Genomic DNA, 23,361 nt, shown 5'->3' on the forward strand with positions numbered 1-23,361 from the left:
AGGTGATTCCTCTGTGCATTGTAAACCTGAGCCAATGATTTGAAATTGATGGGTTCCAAATAGTTGGACACTTCACTAAGCCCGAATGCATTTATGAACTCCTTGTCATTAATCTCAATGAGGGTTTTTCCATTTATGTCCCTAATATTCTTTGTAATTGGGTCATAATTGTGTGCAACCTGATTTAGAAGGTCCACATCCATGAACACTCCAAGAACTACCAATTTGCCTTCATCTAACTCCCAAATGTTGTTCATTGGAGCTAAGGAGTGTCTCATACCAAATCCAACTTTAAACAAACCCAACCCAGACAACCCTATATGCGGGTCTCTCAGCCAACTGCCTTTGTCATACAATCCATCTCCTATTCTTAAACGCGGAGCTTTTGGCACGAACTCTTTAACGTTAGCTGCCATATTATTTGACATGGTTAATTGCTGCAGGAAATCATCACAGATTGCCCTCTCCTGGTAATTAACTTTCCCTGAGAACTCCCTTTTAGGTGCCATCTCAACAATGCTATGCAAGTAACTGAATTATTAACCACAGTGATTTCAAACATAACAAACCCCAATTCAAACAAATTGTCAAGTAATTGCTAAGCCAAAGCACAAGAGAACCTATTCTTGGCTTGAACAAATCTTCTCTGCACACGCTTCTTTGCAATAGCTCTTGGAAATGATGCCTATATTCAATTGATGTGAGACCATATACGGCAATCGGGCTCTTAAGTCCAACATTGATATCACATGCTTTGGCCGTCCCTTCAGAATTGAATTCATGGAAGAATTCAAAATTTGGCTCCAATGGGTCATAACATGCTTGTGTATTTTCTCTTCACTTTTTCACCATTTCGCAGAGCATAACAGCCTAGCATGTTCATCTAGAAAAACTATGCTAGCCGCCCGATCGGATGGAACTTGATCGGTCTTTATCTTGGTTTTACCTTTTTGCCTTAATGTCGGGCCCTACATTCTTTTCACCACTTCGTGGGCTTTAACCCTTGAGTATTTTCCTTTCATGAAGCTGCGCCAAGCGTTAGATGGAACTCTAACCACTCGGCCTTTACCTCTGACCGGGACCGTCAACCTTTTAAACTAACCATGCCTCATGTTGATGACTAATGGTTTTTTGCTATTTCGTAGAGGTTAATTTGCTTCCATCTTTGGGTCACGAAACAACGAGAAGTGTTGGATTAGTCTTGAGATGAATGCCTTTTAAGTGGGCCCTTTATCTAGGTATTACTTACCTCACTTGTTCACTGGTTAACAAATGCCACGTAGCACTTGACCATTACCCCTGGAAGCTCCTTCAAGTTCAGTTCTGAGTTAGCCACGTGTCTTACTTCATTATTCCCACATAACTGTTGGTTACACATAAGCGGGCCCTCAATCACTTTTTACAACCACGTGTCACTTGACACATCATCATCGAGCCTCATAAAAAGAAGCAACTGTCAAGCCACGTCATGCCCTCATGTGACTTCCATTTGTCTTTCGCTACTTCACGAACATTAATCTCTGGTTGGTTTGCAGCCACGAAACAACAAGAACTGTTGGATCAAAACAGAGTTGATCGTCTTTTATCTTCGTGCCTTGCCTGCTCTTTGGGCCCACTGGCCTTTAATCCTCAAATTTAATTCGCCGAACACTTTGATTTTCGGCCACATGTCACTTTCTTACTTGCCATTTAAAATAGCTGGACTACTCACTTGGAATTCCATGTCATTTTCGCCACTTCGCGAAAGCTATTTTATGAGCATCTTCATCTTGCAATTGCGTTGGCCATTAGATCTCAGGGACTTGCGCATCTATTATGCTTCTTATAAACCTCCTCACTCGGGCCCATCAACCTTTCACCATTTCACGAAGAGTAAACTAAAAGCATCTCTCGGCCACGAATCAACACGGGCCATTGATCCTTTTCAAAAATGACCACCTTTTAGACAAAGGAGAAGTCTTCACCACTGGGTCCCACCAAACCTTTTCGCCATTTTGTGAAAGGTAACTTGCTTATTTCGGCTATGAATCAACGTGAACCGTTGGATTCACAACAAGATGGAGTCTTGTTAAACTGGCCGCTAATGCACGCGGTCAAGCCTACTTTTGCCTTTCGCTATTTTGCATAGCTTAACACACCAGCAACTTCGCCTAACAAAATAGCGAAAGGTGTAGATTTATCTGAGAGTTGCGTGACACTTACGTGACCCGACAACATTTAAGAAAAGGCATAAGAGATAGGCGTAAATTTTACAATTATTTAACGACTGCCTAGGCAAATAACAAGGGGGGGACACTTTATATGACTTAAAGACCCATTACTTAAGTGAATAAAGTAATGCAAAAATAGAAGCTGGAGGGTTTTTATCAGACATTTGAGTGATTAAAAACTAAAACCTTTAACCCTTAAAGACCTAGAATAGATTTGAAGCAACTAATAGCAAATTTGACTCAAAATTTTGAAAGCTTAGCCAATCATGGGAAAATAAAACCCATTTCTTAAACAGTGATAACAGTGTCTCTGACTGGGGATGGTTGATCGCAAGATCAACACAAGAAACGCAGGAAACTCTAGAGAAACAGACCAAAACATAAGCCCAAAAACAACAACGAAAGAAAACCTACATATATACAAACAAGGACCTACTGTGCATGGACTTTAAGAGAAATAATGTTTCAGGAATTGTCCATGCACTGGAAATTCCTGTACTTCATCATTCATATTCTTCAAAAAATAAGAATCCTTCCCATTTAAATCACAGACCACAAAAGGGCCAATCCATAATGATTCAAATTTCTTATGCTTTCCTTTGTCCTGTCCTCTTGCATTCCACTGAAGAACAACATCACCAATTTGAAACTTTCTCAATGATGTCCTTTTATCAAAAAGGTACTTAGATTGAAATTGGATCTTCAAGTTCCTCTTATGGGCTAATGACCTGATTTCTTCCACTTCGACCATCTGGATGATTCGGTCCTCCATAGGCTCTGACATTTCCATGTCTTTAGCTTGCAAGAACTTATACACTGGAAGAAGATTATTTACAGGTACTCTGGTCTGTGCACCATATACCAATTCAAATGGTGACATTCCATTGGCTTTCTTGACAGTGATTATGTCCGCCCACAAAGCTAGTCTCAACTTTTGATCCCACGACCTCTTGTTTTCTTCTAAGATTTTCTTGATAATTTTCAAGAGGCTTTTATTACTAGATTATGCTTGTCCATTCCCTTGAGGATGATAGGGTGAAGAGTAAGACATGAGTATCCTATGACTAGTACAAAAATTGACAAACTCTTCTGACCTAAAACTCATAGCATTGTCCATTACTAATTTCACAGGAACCCCAAATCTAGTTATGATACAATCTATCAAGAAATCAATAACAATTTTACTTGTAGCTCTTCTAGTGGGGATAGCTTCAATCCACTTTGTAAAATAATCTATAGCTACCATAATCCACCTGTGACCTCTTCCTGATTTTTCAACAATCTCTCCAATAAAGTCTATCCCCCATTAGACAAAAGGGGCTTCCATTGTGACTAGATTCAAGGGCAGAGCTCCTTCATATTTTAGCTTGGATGAAAACCTTTGGCATGGGTCACATCTCCTGACATATTCATGAGTATCCTTGAATAGGGTAGGCCAATAATACCCAGCCTGGACTATTTTTCCAGCAGTTGTCTTAGCAGAGTAATGACCTCCGCATATTCCATCATGCATTTCAATTAACGTTTTCTTTGCCTAGAATTCATCTAAACACATCAGTAACCCTCCATCTCTATTTCTCCAAAACAAGTCACCTTGAATGAGAACATATTTCTGAGACTTCAATTTTAGGGTTCTTCTTTGATTATGTGTCATCCCTTCTGCAAATGTTGCATCCCTTAAGAAATGCACTATCTATGAGTACTAGGGTTGCTTTTCAATACTAGTGACTGAAACACTTTTGATTTCAACATTATTTATCTCAACATTCAGAATATTAGATTCGGTCATAAGCTTGGCTAGACCTAAGCCTCTCACCAATTTGGTGATCTTTAATTCCAAGTCAAATTCTTGGATTCTACTAATCCATCTGCACCTTCTTCTTGTAACCTCAGATTGGGACAAAATATCCTTAACTGCAGCATGTGGGACATAAGCAATGACTTTTGCATTCACAAGGTATGGCCTGAAAGCCTTAATAGCTTTAACTAAAGAATAAGCCTTCTTTTCCATGGTTTCATACCTTAATTCTACTGCTTGCAAAGACTTGCTATAGAAAGCTATGGGATGTTCATATCCCTCATTATCTTTTTGTAACAAAACTGCAGCTACTGTATGGTATGAAGAAAAAGAGAACAGAGAAAAGGGCTTACTATAATCAGGAGATTTCAGCACTGGTGCTTCCTGAATGGCCTTTTTAATCTCATCAAATGCCCTTGATGCTTCTTGGTCCCAGCAAAATGTTGTATCCTTCTTAAGAAATTTTACAATGGGCTTCACTATCTCTGCAAAATTTGCAATGAATCTTCTAACAAAATTAACCTTGCCCAAAAAAGATTGGATACGTTTGACATTTTTTGGTGAAGGACAATTTTTATTGCCTCAATTCTTTCAGGGTCTATTCTTACCCCTTCCTTAGAAACAATATGCCCCAATAATTTTCCTTTAGTGACACCAAAATGACACTTCTTGGGATTTAATGACACACCAAACTCCAAAGCCATATTGAACACCTTTTCCAAATGTCCACAGTGGTCAACGACGTTTTTAGAGAAACAAGTTAAATCATCTTGATAAACCACCATGATAATGTTGATGAATTCTTTAAAGGCTACATCCATAGCTCTCTGAAATGTAGCTCCACAATTTTTTAATCTAAATGGCATTCTTACATAGACATATGTTCCCCATGGAGTAGTGAAGGCAGTTTTGAATTATTCAGATTCCTTCACCAACACTTGATTGTATCCTAAAAAACCATCCATCATGGACAAAAGATCACAACAAGTTACTCTCTACAGCATGGCTTCCATATTGGGGGAAGAGTAATTATCTTTTAAAGAAGCAACATTTAAATTTCTAAAATCCACACACAACCTTATGTCCCCATTTTTCTTTCTTACTGGGACCAAATTGGAGACACATGAAGAATGTCTTATAGGTTTGATAATCCCCCCTTCTCTTAACTTAGTCAATTCTTGTTGCATCTTGGTTTCTAACAGGGGGTTAATAGGTCTTTGCTTTTGTCTGAAAGGCTTAGCATCTAGAAGTAAAGGGACTCCATGCTGAAACAAGTCTTGTCTATACGCGTTTAGGTCTTCATAAGACCAAGCAAAAACATGTTTATATCTCTTCAATAAATTAATAAGATTAGTTCTGACATGAGGGGGTAATTTTTTCCCAATGTATACTAATTTAGGAGATGACTCAGTCCCCAGGTTCACCTCCTCCAATTCTTCTAACTTGGTGGTAGACTACTGATGCAGGTGACTGTCATTGTAGCTGAACATACTCTCTAGCTCTACCAACCCTTTAGGTATCTCATTTGTTTCCAACTGGACCAAGTCATTTCTGAACGTTGTTTCCTTGTTGTCAACCACTTCCACCAATGCATTGCAATCAATCTTTTGTCCATCATAATCATCAACACATTGAATGAACCTAAGAATATCTTCATAATCGGGAAAAACTTTCCAATTATACACATTATCAAGGATGGCAAGCCTAGATTTTATTTCCACAGTGGATATGCCGGTTAGTGTTGCATCATCATTTTTCAATGCAACATTAGCTAAAAAGTCCGCCATGATATTCTTTGATCTCTCTATCCAATTAATAGAAAATGCACTAAAATGCTCAATGACATCCCAAACTGCATGTTTATATCTCTTTAACCTATCATTTTTGGATGCATATTTGGATCTTACCTAAGAGAACCAATTCTGAATCTCCTAAAACTTTCAATAGTTGTATCCCATGCCTCTTTGCAACTTCAAGCCCCAATAATAGAGCTTCATATTCTACAGCATTGTTTGTGCACTGAAAGGCTAATAGAAAAGAATATTTAAAAGTTATACTTGATGGGGATACAAAAAGGACTCCTGCTCTAGACCCTTCTGTGGAGCAAGCTCCATCAAAATACATCTGCCATAAACCATGCTATTGTGATTCTAATTCAGTCACAATGGAGTCAGTATTCTTCAACTGGCGTAAAATTGGTTGCACTCTAAAATTATCAAGATCAACATCTATCATACAATTAAGCATGTTAGGAGCCACCTTTTCAATTACTCTAGGAGCACTTGGTTCTCTGTACAACTTGACCTGATTCCCATTGATTGGGATGGTGGCATAAGATAAATCTAATTGGACATTTCCTCCTACTATTGTTGCCCACTGCCTGGATAACAACATGCCATAATGGGGCTTAGTGTTAGTAACAATAACATCCATTTTGTAAGTTGCCACAGGAAATGCTACTATCTTCATTTCAACATCTCTCATTGTACCTATCATAGGTACTTCTCTGTTATCCATAGCATAGCATTTTCCATATACAGTAGTTACTGACAGTCCTAGTTCTTTTATAACACCATAAGGCATTACATTAGCAACTGCCCTTGAGTCTATCATACATTTTTTTATCAGCCGGTTATTCACTAACAAAGTAACATAAAAAAGGATCTACCTGTGAAGGCTCTTGAGTAATAGTGGTTCCAACATAAACCTCTAGGGTTTGGGACTCCTGATCCTTTCCATTTTTAACTGAATTGGTGAGTAGGACTGTGTCACTGTCAGATATATTAGAAAACAAAGACAAGGCAACATCCTTATGTTCTTTTATTTTCAGTAATTCTATTAATGGGACAGTAAATTTCATTTGTGTGAGAGCCTGAGCCATATCAAATGTGGAATTGCCGCTCAACTCAACATTAGTTTTAATTCTTTCTACCTTAGGCTGACTCGCCTTTTTTGTTGTGGCAGCTCCTTGTATATCATTGGTACTTTTATCATCTGCACTCTTGGGTGCATCTTTAATTTGCTCTTTGTTTTCTTGACCAATTTGAGGGGAAGTAGCACTACTTGTAGGCTTTTTCTGAAGAACCTCTTTTATAAACATAAAACCCGGTTCACCTTGGTCACTATCCCTTTTAGTGCTCCTTGGATTATAATTGTGCTTTGCCTTAGCTATAGCAGCTTTAGTGAGATTTTTTACTTCTTCCTCACTAGGCCTTCTGAGATGAACTTCTTCATCTTCAATAGTTACCACATTCAAAGTAGGATGCCAATCCAGTGTTAGTTGTCCTTGAAAAGACCTATCATTATCCAACACATCATAGTTGTCCTTGAAAAGACCTATCATTATCCAACACATCACTAAATTCACTTTGTACCGATTCCTCATCACTTTCTACAATGGTCTCAAACATGTTAATGTCAGGCTCAGCATCTTGTCTCATGGATTCTTCAAGGGCTTGAGCTACTACACACTAATGAGAAGAATGTGGCCCATCACAAGCAATACACCGAGGAGTGTTTTCTATATTATGGACATTTTTCCCTTTTAAGGGATCTGGGGTATCCTGACTCTGAGCATTTTTAGGCTTCTCATTATGCAGCTTGCCATCTTTCCAGTTGGTATTATAGGGAATATCATGCAGCCTAGGGGGTCTATCTTGCCAATTATAATGAGGCTTATCATTTTTATTTACCTTAGCAGTTAGATCCTTCATAGCAGTAACCAACATTTCTATCTTGTCTTCCTCCTTAGCAACTTTGTTGGGTAGATGTTTTGCTTCCTACCATAGCCTACCATCAGTTCTCCTTCCTAACTTTCTGGATGCTTTCCTATTGCTCTCCACATTAATAGCAATTCTAAATGCATCTCTCAGGCTATGTGGATTTTTATCCCTTAAGATATAAGCCATTTTAGAATCAAATGTATTATAATAGGTGTTAAGACACATGTTATCATCTAACCTCATCACTTGATACAATCTATGCATGGCTTTCTGAAATCTAGCATTGAAATTGGTGACCATTTCATTATCATATTTTCTGATGTTATTGAACTCATTGAGCATGAAGCTCACATTAGTTGTCACCGTATTGTTCTTGAAAACAATTCTTAAAGTCCTCCCAAAACCCAATGTTATTAGCTGGGAGACCTTTGTACCAATCTCTTGCATCATCTACTAGGGACTAAACAAATAATTTCATTATAACATCTTCATCCACTATCTCATAATCATTTATCAAGTCACCAAAAGATTTTAAATGCTCCTTAGCACTAATTGCATCATTTCCAACAAATTTATGGAGTCTATCCCTTAACTCAGTGGGAACATGGTTGGGATATCCTGGGAGCCCATCAAAAAAAAATTGTCTTTACTGCTCTAAATTGATGGGTCTCCTTTGGAAAGGGTTAACAACATTATTATTACCCATGTTCATTCTGACATTGGGGATCAAGGTCTAAGAGATTTGGTTATGTTGATTGTTTAAAGGGGCTTGACTAACTGTTGTTGTATTAACAGGCACAGTAGGCTGAATTTTAATCGAGGGGAGGGAAATTTGGTGAGAACCAGGCTTACTGAGATCTTCTGATGGAAAAATGATAGGGGGAGCTTTTAGATAACTAATTTTTCTTTTAACTTCTTGATTAGCCACTTCCAACTCAGCTTTCTCTAACTCCATTTGTAGATCCTCCTTTTCCTTCCTCATTCTTTCCATCCCTCTCTCATGTGTTGATAGTCTATTAGAGATTTCCTCTGTATTTCTAGATCCAGTTCCATCATCCACCCACTTCCGCTTCCCTTTATCAACATTATTCTTAGGAGGCTATGTATCACTAAGCACTTCCCTGTTTGGTTGGATTACTGACCTATATGCTGGCTTGGCCTTAGGGATTAGAATTTCTCTAATCATAGGACCTTCATCATCACTTTTTTCCTTTTCTTGGGCCAACAATTCGAGATCAGCTATCTATCTAAGAAGCCTATCTCTCTCGATTAGTTTTGCTTTGACTTCTTTTTCCCTATTTGCTTCCTTTTGGGCTCTTAAGGAGATTAAGTGATGAACCTTTCTATTTAAATCTTCTATTTCTTGTGACACTTTATATTCATCGGGGAACTTCTCCTTCAGAGTCAGATACATTAACTTGGTCTATATCAATCAAGCTGATGTTTCCATCAACTGTTCTAGGCACAGAATGTCTGATTGCATTTGAACTAGTCCTATCTCTCCCAGAAAGGCTAACATGAGATATATCTTGATCTGAAGCATGAACATTATCTATATTTCCAAATAATCTAGAATGGAAACCTAATATATCATGTTTAGATTCTCTGGAAGAAGAGTTAGATTTTGTATAAACAGGCCGAGCAGGTACCTTACCGGTATTGTTGTTTTTCTACACCCAAGTAGCATTTGATGGTTCATGGAGTACTAATCTCTTATGAACTCTTCGTGACTGTTCAGGCAAACCTTCTTGCAGGGTTTCATGAGGATTCTTCTTCATGAATGATCTGGTGTTTTTTCCTCCTTGCATTATACTTGTGTCCCTTTTAGAATTATATTTATTTCACAAGGACTGGTTACAAAATAACAGAGTCACCACCCACAAGACTATGGGGAATATGAAAATAAGATTTGAATAAAATGTTGCAAATCTTTAGATTAAAATCATATATCAAAAAGAAATAGAGGGAACTTCCAAATAAAGACTTCTAGACACCACTACTATATTCACTAAAGCACCAATCTATTCCACAAACACACAATGATTTTCCTTATAAATTTAAGAACAAATCTGTGTCTGGATTCTCATTATGACTCTCCCCAACAGAGTCACCACTTTTGTTGTCCTCAAAATTTAATTCCCCTTCAAACTTCTTATAATAAAAGAATAACTTTGTGTGTGAGAGAGAAGACAAAGAGAAGGGAATTCCAGAACAACATATGACAAGGTTTGATTAACCTTCTACACTTTGAAGTTGTCAAAAGTTTAGGTGGGTATAACTTTTTGTGAGCTGAGTTCACACTTTTAAAAGACAAATCCACAGTAAACCAGTCCGAAAACTAGTGGATCTTATAACCTTAAAACCAACTGAAAAAAAGAAATAAAACTTGTACTCATGTTTAGTATTGACCTACAAGCTATGTAAAAAGACAACCAAAATAGATACCAGTGCCTTATCCAGGCCACAGAGTCATCTAAGTTTAGACAATACTCCAACAATCAAATATCCCTACACATCCTATCAGCTCTGCTTCTACAGATCCACACATATGCCTGACATACGTAAGAATTTCACTCATACCAAACCAAATTGCATTTATCAAATTCAAAGTATCCCAAAAAGAAATTACTGATAGAAATGATTCCCGCGTATTTAATTCCCCTCCTGAAGAGAAAATCTAAGAAGCATATCTACTTGAAGTCACCTTACAACCCATATTCAAAAGGAATAACCCTAGATTACTCAGAATGAAACAGTAAATATTTGCAAAACATACTTGAAGACAACATAAAGTTTAAGCTCAAAACCGATGGTCTGTGTATTGATATTATTTTAGAAAATATTACAAAAACATTTGAATGTTCTCCATTAAGACTTAGAAAAAAGCTTAGATAAATTTCTGTAGCGTTTCCTTACAATTACTTGCGATCCTTTTTTTACTAGTGCTGGTATCCATTTATAATAACATGGATGCATTCATAGCTTCGTACTTCCCTAGGGAAATTGTTACAATCATTACTTCTCTGAAGTAGTTATAAAACCTTTTCCAAATGCGGTTACAAGTCCTTTTCAACATCCACGGCTTCTTCTACTTGTTGTTCTATTGCAAACTCTTCTAACTTCTCTACATCCAGTTCTGCATATTTTCTTGTCCACTCCTGGTATACATCATCAGCAGGCCACGAGAAGTTAATCACTTTCCCCTTTGTCTTGGCTAATCTTTTCCAAGAATTCCTCATTTTGTTAACCTCTGAATTTAGAAAACCATAATGAGATTTGATTTTCTCAATCTCCTCAATTGTTTTGATAAATATGGAGGCATCCTCTGAATTAATAATTCCTTTTATTCTTAATGACAATTTGGCTTCTAATTCCTTAAGCCATATTTGTTTGTCCTTTAATTGAGTTGGACTGGCAAAACCCCCTGGGAGTAATTCAAAAACTTGATCAACATACTCTTTCTTGTACAAGTTGATCTTTCTATCTACATTATCTACTCCTTCTGCTAACTTTACTAAATCCTTTGTCATATTATTAGTAGATTTAATAATGGGGTCAACCCCTGCCTCATCATAGGATACACAAATAAGTTCTATATCCTTCTCTCTGGGTTTCCACTTGTCAAAAATAGGCATTAGAATAGCCTTGTCTCCTTTTAGCTCATTCCACATGTCCAAAATCTTACTCATGTTGTTGTACATTAGTGAGGACCCTATGGTGTTAGCAAAACTCAAAATTGTAGCCCTTACTCTCTCTTCATATTTCCTTGCATACAGGGCCTGAGCCTATTTCAGCTTCTCCAATTCATGGGGAGTGATCTCAATCAACTGGAAACTAGAAGGTGCTGGAGATGGTGGGAATCCAATAATAGGGCTGGTATGTGGAGGCCTTGCAGGAGAAGAGGAAATCATCAATGTTGAGGACTCACCTTGATGGTATTATCTTGCCAACTGGCTTTGTCGCTTGGTAATGATGCTATCTTTACCCCTTACCTCCTCCTTGGTACTGTTATAAGCTTTTAAAACTATCTCCAACTTAGCTTGGAGATCTACTTTTTCCTTTTCCTCTCTTTCTGCTACTGCAACACTAAACTGTGCAGTCTCTAGAATAGTGCTAGCAGCTTCTACCACCCCAGTGCTTTGTACTCTTTTCACTATCATTCCTCCTAGGTAGCTTGATCCTGGGGTGTCTTTTTTCTTCCTATTTTCATCTCTTTTTCAGAGACCACATGACAAGGGAAACATTGTCCTTATTGAAGGTGACTCATTCCATAGGCTTGGTCTCCTTCCTTACTACCTCTAAAACCAAGGCATCTACTATATCCCATTCAAGAAGAATGAGTACACCTGCCTTTTCTACCATGTCTCTACCTTGTTCAGGAGTGATGGTCTTGAACTCAGTGACCATTTCTTGCTTTATTTCTTCCTCCACCACAGTTGGATCCTTGTAGGGCTACTCACTCTTCCTCTTCCCACATCTAGCATTTAAATGATCAATATTTTGCTTCCACACGAATTGCATGAAAGCTCCTGATGTGACAAAGTTGTTATCAGCCAAGAAATCTTCACTGGGCTTGTTTAACATTAGGATCCAGCTCCTGGCCTTTGAACTCATCAATAGTTATATTCATTTCAGCATTAAGGGGCTCTTCTGGCATTCCCTCTTCTACTTCATCATAGGTGTAGGCTATCTCCCCAAGGCTGCCTAATTGTAGTAGTTGTTCAGCTACTACTTGTTCATCTCCTATATGAATAGGGGATTGAGATGGGGAATAGAATGCATCATCAGATTGTACTTCCTTTCCTATTCTTTGCCTCTTGGGGCTCTCGTGAATGTCAAAGATTTCTTGTATTTTTCTCTTACCTTTTGAAGTTGAAAACTCCCTTGTTGTTGGTACTAACATACTATATCTGGACCTTTTATGTAACACATAATCCCCTGGAGGGATTGTTTTCGTAGATGTAGACCTAGTTAAAACTAGTTTGGCCTTCTCAGGATTATTTTTAATCACAATGTCCCTTTTTTCTTTCAATGTCTGCATCAAATCTTCAAAACAAAGAATAAAGAATTTTGCCTTTTCTTCAAAGGGGTGGAAACTGGACAAAGGATCATAGCTAGTGTCAAATTGGTGCACAAGATCTAAGGACTTCTTGTAGGCCACCCATTTCTCTTTCCTCAACTCTTGCTCATCCAAATCGAACTAATTCCTAATTAGGTCCTCAGGGAATTGAAATTGATGAGATCTGCCTCTGGATACTGCGCTTTTCCTGAACATGTAATTGAAGAAACATTCAGGGTTACCACACCTTGATACTATTGTTGATAAGTGGTAGGTTTGAAGGAAATCTTCAAAACACTTCCAACCTCCTTTAGTTATCACAAATTGATGTGCTATAGTTATTGTAGGGAAAATGGTCGCTTTACCTCTACCTGCTAGCTATGCCTCTTGCACACTTCCAATCTACCTGAGGACTTCTGCAATTCCTACTTTTAATGGGACTTGGTAGGGTAACAAAAATGGAATACCTCTGAAACCATACACTCTAAAAACAATGGAAACATGGTATAAGTACATATCACCCCAATTATGGACAACTTTTGTATCCTTAGCAAATTCCTTTGGCCTAAGGAATTCTAAAAGAGCTTTTGGGACTCTTGGATTTTTTGAGCATAAAAGAGTCCTGATCTTGGATGCAAAGCACTTATCAAACCTTAAGTAGCTAGCATCTTCTCTGTCCCATGACAGCACTATGCTCCACAACTAAACGAGCATCTTCTCTCCATCCTTTTCTTTTATTAGATCCATTCCATTTGCAAAGTAATCTCCACCCTTAAATAAAAATAGGTGCATGAGGAGGGAGTACCATCCAAAAGGGCTATCCACTTTTCCATTTTTAATCCCTATCAAACCTTCATGGATGGCATCAGTGATATAGGGTGCATAATCAAATGTCAGTGGTAGAGAAGGATTTAAAATTTGAGCAATCATTAGCATGTAATGAGTTGGCATATTAGCTTCAGCATCCTCTCCAAATATTTGACAAAGTGACTAGTATAATCCCTTGGCTCTTAGAGTGAATAGATTTAAGGAGAAAGGCTCCATAGTATTGGGTCCTATAACAGATAATCCACCTATTTTAACAAAGAATTCTTTAAGAGGCCCATTCCTAAGGTGATTCCTCTGTGCATTGTAAACCTAAGCCAATGATTTAAAATTGATGGGTTCCAAATAGTTGGACACTTCACTAAGCCCAAATGCATTTTTGAACTCCTCGTCATTAATATCAATGAGGGTTTTTCCATTTATGTCCCTAATACTCTTTGTAATTGGGTCATAATTGTGTGCAACCTGATTTAGAAGGTCCACATTCATGAACACTCCAGGAACTACCAATTTGCCTACATCTAACTCCCAAATGTTGTTCATTGGGGCTAAGGAGTGTCTCATACCAAATCCAACTTTAAACAAACCTAACCCAGACAACCCTATATGTGGGTCTCTCAGCCAACTGCCTTTGTCATACAATCCGTCTCCTATTCTTAAACGAGGAGCTTTTGCCACTGACTCTTTAACTTTAGCTGCCACATTAGTTGACATGGTTAATTTCTCTAGGAAATCATCACAGATTGCCCTCTCCTAGTAATTAACTTTCTCTGAGAACTCCCTTTTAGGTGCCATCTCAACAATGCTATGCAAGTAACTGAATTATTAACCACAGTGATTTCAAACAGAACAAACCCCAATTCAAACAAACTGTCAAGTAATTGCTAAGCAAAAGCATGAGAGTACCTGTTCTTGGCTTGAAGAAATCTGCTTTGCACCCGCTTCTTTGCAACAGCTCTTTAGAATGATGCCTACATTCAATTGATGTGAGACCATATACGTCAATCTGGCTCTTAACTGCAACATTGATACCGCATGCTTCGGCCGTCCCTTCAGAATTGAATTCATGGAAGAATTCAAAAATTGGCTCCAATGGGTCAGAACATGGCTATGTATTTTGTCTTTGCTCTTTCACTATTTCACAGAGCATAATAGCTTAACATGTTCATCTAGCAAAACTATGCTAGCCGCCCAACCGGATGGAACTTGATCGATCTTTATCTTTGTTTTACCTTTTTACCTTAATAACAGGCCCTACCTTCTTTTTGCCACTTCATGAGCTTTAATCATCAAGCATTTTCCTTTCACAAAACTGCGCTAAGCGTGAGATGGAACTCTAACCACTTGGGCTTAACTCTGACCAGGATCGTCAACCTTTTAAACTAACCGAGCCTCATCTTGATGGCTAATGGTTTTTTGTTATTTTGCAGAGGTTAATCCACTTCCACCTTTGGGTTCCGAAACAACAAGAAGCATTGGATCAATCTTGAGATGAATGCCTTTTAAGTGGGCCCTTTATCCAGGTATTACTTACCCCACTTGTTCACTGGTTAGAAAATGCCACGTGGCACTTGGCCATTAGCCCTGGAAGCTCTTTCAGGTTCAGTTCTGAGTCAGCCATGTGTCTTACTTCATTATTCCCACATAACTGTCGGTTACACATAGGCGGGCCCTCAATCACTTTTTAAAACCACATGTCACTTGACAGATCATCATCGAGTGCCACCAAAAGTAGCAACTGTCATACTACATCATGCCCTCATGTGACTTCCATTTGTCTTTCACTACTTCACGAACGTTAATCTCTGGTTGGTTTGCAGCCACGAAACAATGAGAACCATTGGATCAAAATAGAGTTGATTGACTTTTATCTTCGTGCCTTGCCTGCTCTTTGGGCCCACCAGCCTTTAATCCTCAAATTTAATTCGTTCAACACTTTGATTTTCGACCACATGTCACTTTCTTACTTGCCATTTAAAATAGCTGGACTGCTCACTTGAAATGCCATGTCATTTTTGCCACTTCGTGAAAGCTATTTTCTGAGCATCTTCATCTTGCGAAACTGTGCTGGCCGTTAGATCTCAGGGACTCGCACATTTATTATGCTTCTTATAACCCTCCTCGCCTAGGCCCATCCACCTTTTGCCATTTTGTGAAGAGTAAACTACAAGCATCTCTTGGCCGTGAATCAATGTGGGCCATAGATCCTTTTCAAAACTAACCACCTTTCAGAGAAAGGAGAAGTCTTCACTGCTCGGTCCCACCAGACCTTTTCACTATTTCGCGAAAGGTAACTTACCTGCTTATTTTGGCTACGAATCAATGTGAACCGTTGGATTCAAAGTCTTTTTGTTGAGACTTTTAGTTTTTATAACTATTTCTTGAAGAAAATGAAATTCACATTCACGTGAAATTGCTGCTTCTAAATATATTTTAAAACATATTAAAATGTTTTAAAATATTATACAAAAATAAATGAGAATTATTTTTAATTTCTCTTGCAGCCACTTTTTACTAATTTCACCATGAATCAACCATGCATCCTAGAGCCACAAAAATTTGCAAGAAGTCATGATAATTAAAATAATAGATGGTTTTTTGACCATTTTTTAACAGCTCACCAAATCAGGGTACTTTATTTGAAAATTGACCTTGCCAACCATATTGTTGCATTGAGAAATTATTAAAATAATATATCATATGAGCTCATATGGATATAAAATTAAATCTGGGAGTATTTGGGACCAAAATATTAGGTGGGTTGTCTTTAGATTTTGAAAATTTGCAACTTTGTTTGGGCTGCATTTTGACTCACGGATGCATTTTTGGGCTGATAGAAAAATGAACCTTGAACTGTCGAACTCTGAACCTTGAACCTTGAACCAATGAAGGTTTAAAGCCTCAATTTCATTCTCTGCATGAACTTTTATGCACAAGTTAGACTTTCCACAACTAAGGCATAATACACACAAAGATGCAATGAACCGATGAACTGATGAACTCTGAACTAAACTCCAGGTTCAAACAAAAGGTTCAAAGATGCGAACAAATAGACATAAAGATGCATTGGTTGAGAGAGACTTAAAGCAGAAAGATGATAACTTAAGAGAATTAATTATGTTGTATTAAACACACATTATATCAGTACAAATATACCAATGTAAGAAAAATCAATGAGTGCAAAAATAGTAGGTAACAATTGGCTCTGACTAGGGGACAAGGACTGCAAGGATGAAGAGAATCCAAAACATCTCTGGGTGAGAGCAGTGCCTTATCCATTGGGAAAAAGAGTCAAAGAAATTGTAGGAATGAAGGGCGCTGCTTTGCAGAGGGGTGGAGGGGAATAGGGTAAGAAAAGAAAACTAACAAGCCAAAGCTAAACAAGCCAAAACCACTAAAGCCTATAGCAAACCAAAAAAATTATTTGCAAGTATGTATAGGGGTGGGAAATCCCTTTACCTCAAGGGAAACTCTAGACTGCTCATGCAAAAACGTTAACTGACTAGGAAAAATATGAGCCCTTCCTCAGCAATGGATTATGACCATGAAATGTAGCTAAGAATAATGACCCTCTGGCAACTACTTCAATGCTACTTGTCAGATTCACAAAATGCAATGATAATCTGTGTACACACTCATATCCAAATAACCATTTTTCATTGAAAACTTACTAATCACAGTATGTTTCTTTCCTAGTTCCTTGTATGACCTCTATAAAATGACCCAGCTCAACATTGTCTATGAGTTTACGAATTTCATCAGGAACTGCGAAAGAAAAGTTAAAGACCAAGCTTTCCTCCTTTTGATCATGGGATATCCCATTTTCAATGCATGCGACTGATGACTACGACTTTTGAATATTATATTCTTCTAGCATGGGATCGGATTTGGCAAGGATGTCTTCTTCGTTTTTTAGACAAATAAAATCATCACTCAAAGTGTCATGCTTTTCACTCATATCCTCATCAAACTCCATCAGAAAATCATCATATTCTTTAACTCCAATCTTATTAATTGGATTATCAACATGAAACTCAAGAAACTGAAATGCAATCTTTTCAAGATTTTCTGTAGGAAAATAATTTCGGAGTAAACGAGCATTTTACCTTCTCTTGTGATTCTTCTCCATTTCCTTGATCAAGAAATTTAAAAGATAAATATTCGGGCTTCAACACACACAAATCCGATTGATTAATTTCTTCTATGAAAACAAGATTTTCAATCTTTCTCTCAACTTCGTCACCAAAAATGAAAACTTCCATTTCTTGATTACATTCTAAAGATTCTTTTGCAGCCTTATGCAAAATGCTATCCTTTTCTTGATATTTTCCATCAATGTTAAAAGTATAAGTTTCTAATTCAAGAGGAAATGGAGGTGCAGATATGTCAGCATTCATACCTTTCTTTGTATCCCAAAAACTGTGGACAAAATCATTTATATCAGCTTTAGTAACATTACCATTGACATCTTCAACTCCACACCATAGATTATCACTTGAACCCTTCAGGAACCAATCAGAAACATTGACACTCTTATGTTCTTCTAGGAATGATTATTTTTCAGGCTACTCAACATGACCTACTTGCATGCATGACAAAGGATGTTTACGCTTCTCACTTCCATCCTAATGCAGATTTTGTGGTGTTGTTACTAGCACAATATCATGTTCATCCATGATCCTGAGATTATATGAAAGATGAGTATCCAAAGGACTGCAATACTCATCATCTCCGAGTGCCTCTTTAATAATTTTCAACTTTTCTACTATTACTTGCAACTGATGAGTTTCTTGCTTAAGATCTTTAAGTGGATAGTATCTATGGTGCATGCTCCTCAACAACAATGCATATTTTTGGTCTTGAGAAGGGTGTAACCCTTTATTCTCTACCTCACAAATACTTTCTTTGAACGCATTTAAAAATCCATGAAGCATCTCATCATCTTCAACCAACACTTCTTGGAAAGTAGGCAAAAGCCTTCTTTTATTTGGCTAGATTTGAACCCAATGTGCTGATAAGTCATTCTACTCAGTTAGAGTCTATACAACATCTTGCTCACCAAAAATTGAAAAGTTATTAGACGTTGTCTCTTCATCTTCTTTTAGCAGTTTTGGTCTCTTTACCATAACTTACAATTGATGAGTCTCTTGCTCCAGGTTCTTGAGTTGATAATATATTTGATGTACACCTTTTAACAAAAGTGCAGATCTATAATCTTCAGATGGATTCAATCCCTTCTTCTCAACTTCACATATGCTTTCTTTGAAAGCATTCCAAAATTTTTGAAGTGTTGAGTCACTTTCAACATTAATTTATTGAATTGTTGGTGTGTATCTTCTTCTGAATTGGTTGTTTTTCTTGGCTTGGATTCCAACCATCATTATGAGATCTTTTAATTTACAAAGTCGCCAGCTTTCAATCTGGGGAAGGCAACATTAGATATAATAGGAAAGCACTAATCTTTTCGATCCCCAACACACACTAGACTTGGATTGATTCATGGAAGAGATTTGTTGTTGTAATGATGACATAGTTTGAGCAATATTATTAATGCTTGCTTCGGTTGAAGAATTCATATTAGACATGTTTGATTGAGAAGACGGATTCCCAAAGATACCGAGAGGGGGGGTGAATCAGTATCTAGCCAGTATATCAAATTACTTGATTTAAAACATGAAAAGCATATTAAAACTGAGTACTGGTAAACCATAAATAATGCAGTAAATAAGAACAATAACAACAACATGAGAAGCACACCATAACACAGTATTTTAATGAGGAAACCCGGTTTGGGAAAAACCTCCGTGGGATTTGTGACTCACAATATTCTCTTACAGGCCAGTAAGGGAATATTACTCTTACAATTGGGGACTGCACATGCAGGAAGGCCAAGTGAATAGAGCTCACTGCTCAATTACAAAAGAAGTCACACTAACTTACAAAAATGGATTATACTAATCCAATGTCTTGAATTGCTTCAGATTAGCATCTGCTATGCCAGATTCAGTACCAGTTTAAGCTCTGCTACAACATAAACCTTTAACCAACAATTCACATATTAGGTTTGCTATTAATTTTTCATACTTCGGCCAGGGTGTTGGTATTCTTCCTTTTTGCTACCGGTGTTCTGTGTGCTGGAGTAGAGTCTGTCAGTGTCAGTGCCTACTGGTATCACATGATTGCAATTGCCATCAATGACAATACCTTCAATCACCTACAATTTGTCATTGGAGTGTGCATTTTCCAACAATGTCCCCCGTTGGCATTGATGGCAACACTCATGAGAAAAATTCAAGAATGCATCTGAAAACTGAATTCTAAAAAACGCTTTGCCAATAAACTGTGTTATCAAAAATGTATGCCAAAAAATGTATGCTCCCCCTGAGCAGATAATCTCTACTTCCTTCTGACCATTTTTCTCTTCACACTACTCCCCCTTTGACATCAATGACAAAGGTTGTCATTCGTTGTCAATGGAGTCCTACCTGGATTCTTGTAACCAGTGGGTTACCATCTGAAAGATATCTATCAAAATCAAATTTATACCATTACTGAATGTTTTGTTGTCTTTTATTGCCTTTTGTGTTTTCTGCACTGTACCAGTGAGTATGTGCATTTTCTCTTCTGGTGTCTTCAGTCTGGGAACCAGAGCCTCAGATATTTATTTTCTCAAAGAAATGAGGTATTCTAGTCTTGGACCAAGTCTGCATTTCAAGTCCTTTGCTTTATCCTTTATTCTCTATTTATCATTCTCTAACTTCTTGATTTTCTCTTCTAGCTCTGCAATCTTCTTTTCTATCTCCAAAATTGAGTCCGATGATCCTATTAGATTGTTAGCAATATTGTTAATCTTATCTTGTACTTTGCTGATTTCCTTGTCAAGGTCTTCTATTAAGATATTTGTCTTACAAGTTTCCCTATACAGTTTCTTGAAGCCAAAAACTATTTCTCCAAGTTCCAGTAATAGGGTATCCATTTTCTCCTTCCTTGTTCTTCTTCATAATTTCCTCAAAGAATTTCTCTTTTTCTTTAATCATTCTTTCCTTAAATGTATCCTCATTTATTTGATCAATAGTCAATATGTTGTCGGTGATGAACTTAGACAATGTCTCTAGTTGACCTAAAGAATCCTTATTATCAACAATGCACTTTGGTGCTATCAATTTAAGAATTCGAATTGTATCATCAATAGCCTTATAGGCTTGTGCATTACATTCTGTGATCTTCTTTATTGAATCCAATAAGACCTCTGTTACATTTGTAGGTCTAAATTTTGCCATAGATGTACTAGATATTTGTCTAGTAGTCTTTACAATATCCATGCTTCTGTTTGTGGTAATAAACTTACTTGATTCAACCTCTGGTAGGTCAGTTTATGTTTGCATTTCTACAAACAAAGGTTTTTGCTTTTCAAATTGGGCCGGTGGCACTATCTCTGTCTGAACCTGTGCATCAACATGTGTGTATTTTGGTTTCTCTATCTGTGTCTCAGAAGGTTTCTCTGAGCTTTCAACTATCGGTTTCTCAGATGTATTCTCAATTTGTACCTCTAAACCTTCTTTTGCTCATTCTTCCGATGATTTTTCAGTTGTTTCTACCAGTTTCTCAGTGGTGTTCTCAACCGGTTGTTCTGCCTGTGTAGGTTTTTCTATGCTTATCTTAACCTCTGCAGCCGGTGAATTAGTAGTCACATCTTCCTCCTTATCTTTAGTGTTTTCTCTATCAACCACAACATTTACTTCTTGGGTGTCTATATTCACAGTATACAAAATTTCAGACTTAGGATTTGTAATCTCTAGTGGAGTCTTCATACTCTCTGTGGCTGGTTGACTATTAGTAGTATCTACTAGTGGAGTATCTGAAAGAGGTGGGGGCATGTTGTCAGTTATTTTAAGGCTTGGAGGTCCACCTACCTTACCTTTAACCTTATCTATGTCCTTTTTATATAATTTAATAGTCTTTGGTTTGAGTAATTCCTCCTGTTTTTCTTTTTCCACAAAGAATATATCCCATGCATCTATTGTTTCCTCAGAGACTTCCTTTACTCTACCAGCCATCAGTGCTACATTTTGATGAGCAGTGGAGAATACTGTCCGATTTGCTTCACTGATTAGTTTATCTATTTCATTAGTTGAGTTGACTGTTGTGTAGGGGAAAAGCTACACTAGGTTAATCATGCCCTAATCCTACCTTTTGACACACATTACGGAATATGAAAGAGCCTAGAGATATCGCACAATTGGCTACTTCTTTTGGTGAAAGAGAGAGCCTTGGGATATCTATTAGGATTTCTATTCCCTTGTTGAAATTATAAAATCAAGTAATGCAAGTTCAAACCCTAATCCCAAAATACAAGTATGAACTAATAACAAGATTGCAGAATTGAGATTAAACAATGAACAACTGTAATTACAAGGATGAAATAAGAATGCAGATATGTACCCGGAGTCAAAATCGGACTGAAAATGTTCGGGACGGGGGCGTGGGCGCCACTGTCCTGAAAACTGCACCAAAAACCACTGTTCTGCACTCTGAAACACTGTCCTGAAATTGTCTGTACACTGTCTGTCCGGAGGACCAGGGTGCCCAGCGCCTCTGTCCCAGGGACCAGGGCACCCAGCGCCCCTGTCCTGGCAGGACCAGGGCGCCCCGTGCCCCTGTCCTGATCTTCTGATCTGCAATTTCACACAGGGTTCTGTCCTAGCTTTCTCTCTCCGGATCTGTATCCCGTGGCGTCGTCCGAATCTCGAAACCTGCAATAATATCTGAAAAGGGGGAGGGGCAGCTATATAGGGTTTTGCCTTAGTCAAACCCCCACTTCGGTGATTTCCACCTCCACGAATAGCCAAGTTGTTTTGTAAAATGTATTGTGTGTGCAGACCTAGTGTGTGTGCAAGGTCCAAAATGCAAGAAAGCAAACTAGAGCAACCTAGAAAGTAAACCCTAATTGCTTGTAAATGATAATGTAAATGCTCTAAATCAAGATGCAATGTGATCCAAAGCATGAATAAATGATGTATCGAAGCTTATGCAAAGACATGAAAACAATACGAAATCATACCCAACCCTCAAGGGAGGAGTACAAGCCAATCTTCAGTCGGTAATCTCCTATCATTCTTCAATGTCTTCCAAGCCCTAAGTGGATGAATGAATTTTATAGATGCTTGATAGAATGATGTTGAATTTTGTTGAAGTCCTCAAAGATCTTCTCTTTCGCTGCATATGAAGTTCCTGGAAACAAAAATCCGATCCCTCCAAATGAAGAAAAAGAATTCTTATGTATGAAACCCTAGGTCGTAAATTTGTATTTTGGCCGACCTAGAGATTGAATATCCCACCAATTTCTTGGTGTTAAGCTTTATTTTATGATTGGATTGCGCTCCTAAAATTTTGGGAAAAATGTCCGGGACCATGTGCACGGGCGCCATGGTCCTGACAACTTTTCACCAAATTTTCAGGGCCGTCGGATATGATGATTTTAGAGAGAATCCCAAAGTTACAGGTGATTTCGAGATGTTTTGACCCTGAAACCAAGCCCCCAAGTTCAGAATAGGACTTAATTAGGGTTTTTGATTAAGTGATGTATTGGAGGAATAAAATGCGAAGGGCGCGCTTTAGTGAAAGGGCCCAACTTTATGATGTAGAGAATGATGAAATAGGAACCTTAGACCTAATTAATTTGATTAATTAAGTGCTTAAGGAGAAATGAAATGCAGAATGCAAAATGCACTAAGGTGGGTGCTAAAC

Source organism: Cryptomeria japonica, chromosome 3, assembly GCF_030272615.1.
Source record: "Cryptomeria japonica chromosome 3, Sugi_1.0, whole genome shotgun sequence".
NCBI lineage: Eukaryota > Viridiplantae > Streptophyta > Pinopsida > Cupressales > Cupressaceae > Cryptomeria > Cryptomeria japonica.